The sequence below is a fragment of the Dufourea novaeangliae genome, unplaced genomic scaffold, assembly GCF_001272555.1.
Source record: "Dufourea novaeangliae isolate 0120121106 unplaced genomic scaffold, ASM127255v1 scaffold16, whole genome shotgun sequence".
Taxonomy (NCBI): Eukaryota; Metazoa; Arthropoda; class Insecta; order Hymenoptera; family Halictidae; genus Dufourea; species Dufourea novaeangliae.
The window spans coordinates 3,022,111-3,026,428 of record NW_015373891.1 but is presented as its reverse complement, the minus strand read 5'-3'; the positions used below and the strand labels follow the sequence as shown (position 1 = coordinate 3,026,428).

At 40.0% G+C, this 4,318-nt stretch overlaps 1 non-coding gene across 1 annotated transcript; it reads left to right on the top strand.

The window, feature by feature from the left end:
* The first annotated feature begins 3,962 nt into the window (after window positions 1-3,962).
* Trnap-ugg lies at window positions 3,963-4,034 on the top strand. The gene has a single exon. It is a non-coding gene; the product is annotated as a tRNA-Pro (tRNA).
* Window positions 4,035-4,318: the final 284 nt, after the last annotated feature.

The following is a 4,318-nucleotide window of genomic DNA, read 5'->3' as shown; positions in this document are numbered from 1 at the left end:
ACCCGCGGTTCATCTAATTAATCTTGGAACTTAAACAATTTTCGTCGCCACGAATAATTCCGAGGTGTACACGGCTTCGTTAACGGCCGACGTCTGTTCGTTTCGTTTCCGACACTCGAGAGAACGCGACTCCAATTATGGAAATTAATTAATTTCCGAAGAGCGAAGGTCCGTTTCAAACGAGAGGCGAAACAGCCCGACTAAATTTTCCATCCCGTTCGATAGATTATCCTTGGAGAAATAGTGGCACGCTTCTTCAAGCCAGTCTTTTTGCCACGTTCGAGATCGTTTGTTTCGTAGATCGACGATTTGAGCCTTGAATCATTTATTTTTAATTATTTATAGGATTGTTTTAAGTGAGTCTCGTGTGGTTATTAAGCTTTAGGTGACGATGGTTGAGTAACGTTGTCGTCCTTCATTCTTTAAACATTAATATAAAACGTGAACGCACTTATGAATGAAAAGTTAAGATATTTTGTAACTGTTAAAGTCGAATTTTAGATGATAATAGTATTAACAGATGTTTGACACATGAAAATCAGATTTTTTAATATCTATACAATATCTATTCCAATCAGTTTTACCACATTACTTTCATCAAATCTTGGTAAAATAACATTTTCCTCTTTCTTTAATTATCAGAGCTGGTCAACTACTCAACAAATCTTAATCTAGTTGATACATAACAATACATTATAAAGCCATTAATTTTCCTCAATTTTTCATCTTCGCCTAACTTCCGCTTTCCGGCTGTCAATATCACGTTCCAAACGACTATTATTTCCTCTAGAATGTAGACTCTAGATCATGCAGATGATGTCTCCCTTAACACTCTAAAGGACGTTAATTAATTAACAGTCCGCGACATGCTCAAGACATCTCCCGGCCGATATCTCCTAGCCGATAACGATCATTACCATCGGATTGTCTAAGCACCGGTCGGCTTGTCAAGCGTGCCATCGCTAATTGTCGCTTTGCGTAGCCCCCGTGTCCCCTCTAATTGCATTCCTTACTCGATTTCCATTACAGAGCGACCACCGACATAGTATCTCCTTCGACGACGAGGACTGACAACTTTCCAGCGCGATCCTGATGACCACCGATCAAGATACCGTCTCTGACAGAGAGGAGAGTCGATTGGTGCCCTCTGCGCTAAGTGGTGTCTTCTCGTGTGCCCCATTGTTGCCCGCCGCGGTTAAGTTAATCCCGTCGCTCGATCCTGCCGATAGAACACGGGGTTAAATAAGGATTAGCGCGATGACTCGACGGGATTCGAAGGGCCAGGAACCGTGGCCGATCGCCAGAAAACGAGACCAAGATCGGCATGGTCGAACTGGGCAATCGCGGCTCGATCGGTTTCGTCCCGGAGCGATCCCGAAATTGCCGTGAAAAAGTCTATCCTATATCCCCCCAACAGTCGAGGGAAAGATCGGTATCGGGACCTGTTAAAGTGACGTTAAAAGGTGAACTTCGCCACGGAACACGAACTGGAACGTTTTCCCTCTTTGACAGACAGACCTCGGCCCGATTCATTAATATGCAGGACGAATTTGCGTTTAAACGTGGTCACTGCTGTGTCATCGGTGACTGATAAAAATTCGAGATCGAAATTGTAGTATCGGTATCCGGGAGGGGGGATGGACACGGGGAAAAATGTGCTGTTCGATGACCATGCGGTTTGGTGGGTATCAAGTGACACTTTTGCTGATGCGACAAAATGTGGACGCGTTGTTGCGATCTGCGGATATAACCGTATATGGCAACATGTGTAGAAATTGGCCACTGTGTTTATAAAAATTAACAGATTCGGATTATTTCTGGTGGCTGCGCTCTTTTGTCTAACTTGATGAATATTATCATTGAAAATACCACCTAGAGAATGCTAATGTACTGGCAACTCACAAATTTGAAGATAATACTGCTTCCATACTGTGAACAGAGTTGGGAAAATGGTATTTATCTATCTTTTCAATTTAATTAATTTTCAAATTCCTGTGATAAAAATATAATCAAAAATCAAACTGACTTTAAGTCAAATTGACCCCAAAAGCACATCGGCGTTAAATGAGAATTCTTCGAAAAGATGGTCCAACAGTTAGTGCATTAACCTTCTACTACCCAAGATAACTTTCAAGTCACATACCACGTTTACCATTATCAAGCAAATAAAAATCTCCTTTTCCACAGTTGACCAATGTAACTAAAACAGTACAATATAGATGTTCATTTGCAAGTGCATTACTGCATAATGTAACCTCAAAGTCAAAAACCTATTTTGAAAAAAAAAAACTAAAATCTTCAAAACAAAAAATTTAAGTTCCATCTGTTCGACTGGTCAGTAATAAACAACGTATACGAATAAAAAAATTTTCTTACAAAAAAATTAATCTGGGTTATAGAAGGTTCACCACTGTTCTCCAGTTCACAGGTAAGATCGATACTCCGAGACCTCGAAAGAAGTAATCTACACCGAGGTATGTATTCTATCTACGAAACAGTCAAGTAGCCGAACGGTCGATCGCGGAACATCACGGAAGACACCGTCGCCGTGTCGCTCCGGGGTAACGAAAGAACAATTCGTAACGTCGTTCGAAGTTTGTTATAGCTAGGACCGTTCCGCCATGTCCAATCCCGTTGATTGCCTCGAAACTCGCCGGGAAATCGTGAGACAACATCTACCCGGCCGATGGCAGATTAAACTTCGCCTGGGTAAAGCCGATGTTCGATCGTGGAACAATTGATGGTTCCACCGAACCCTTCGTGGCCAGCTGAAAGCCCGCCCCACGATTGCGTTTTATAGCTGGTCCGAAGGGCTCACCCTTGTCTTCTGGTTGCCCCGTCGTCGAGGCGACAACGCACAATGAACGTTTTTTCTACGACCTGGCCACCGATGACACGACGAGGAACCACTACGACGAGGGGAGGCCGAAATTAACTGACTATTTCATGGTGCTAATTGTGACAAATATGTACCAGGAATCATCGGGCTCTGTCGATCTGAACTCGTTCTTCGTTCTGGATTCATATGTCAACGTTGGCTGCCTCAACGCAATGAACACATGTCGATTTTATTGTGGTCATAAACAGGAGCTTGTGTTTGATCAAGCGGTGTAGAGATTAGATAAAATTATTTGGGTAGAAGTAAAACGCAATGTAAGAAAGAAAAAACGTATACCCAAAAATTCAACAAAAATCCATCGAATTACTCAAAGACCAAGTAAATAATATTAAAGAAAATCATCGCAAGATATTTGTTTTGAAGAAATTGGTGAATTTTGTAATTAAAATTATTATAAATGTAAAAAAAATCGTTTGTCATATTTTTCAAATTCGAAGTATTCGATGACAATCATAAAGCGAGCGGCGTAGTTGAAATATGTACGCTTGTCAGATAAATTGGATAGTCAAAGGCCTCGCGAACGGAACTGATAAACCCGTCAAGTTTGTCAAGAAGTTCATTTCGACGTACGAGATAAGAGAACATGAATATTTTTACTCGAGACGTCGTCACACGGGCGCTCTTGTTAGCGAGCGTTTAAGAATATCTTCACCGGAGTCAAGGTGAAGGCAAAAAATTCTCAAGTGTGTTATGCTTTCGACGTGTGCGTGGATACTTTCACTAACACCAGATTCCTGCACGTACTTTCTCTCGCACGAGCAAACATTCCAATCCAAATAAAACAGAACAGATTGAATCCCTTCATTTAATCAAATTATTAAATATTTATTATTAATCATGAAATTATCGATATGATTAGTTTATGCTCCAGATAAATGTCAAGGGAATTTTAACGTTAAATATATGCTGTTAATTACGGGAATTGATATAATGATTACATATATAAATTTTATTCAGAAATGGAACAACAGCGTCGCTGCGCAATAATTAATGACACAGGTAATTCCAAAAGTGTGCTACCGTGTTCCATGATATCACCCAATAACACAAACCTTTCATAAGCGGCTCAGTGGTCTAGGGGTATGATTCTCGCTTTGGGTGCGAGAGGTCCCGGGTTCAAATCCCGGCTGAGCCCAATTTTTTTTTTTTCCAACAACGTACTAAATATGATCACCAATATCACCAAATCATAACACACGATACAATCATTTATGGAATTGATAATAACAATTTTTTAACGTAGAAAATGTATTTGAACTGCGACACGTATTTTTCTCTGGCATTGCTTTAACTCCTTTTTTTATTGTTGTTAATCCTTAGCTATAAAGCAGAAATTTATAAGAGACATAAATATACTAATACATTCTTTTTAATTTAAATTTTAGTTATATTTCTTGGTTTAATCTATTAATTGTTTCG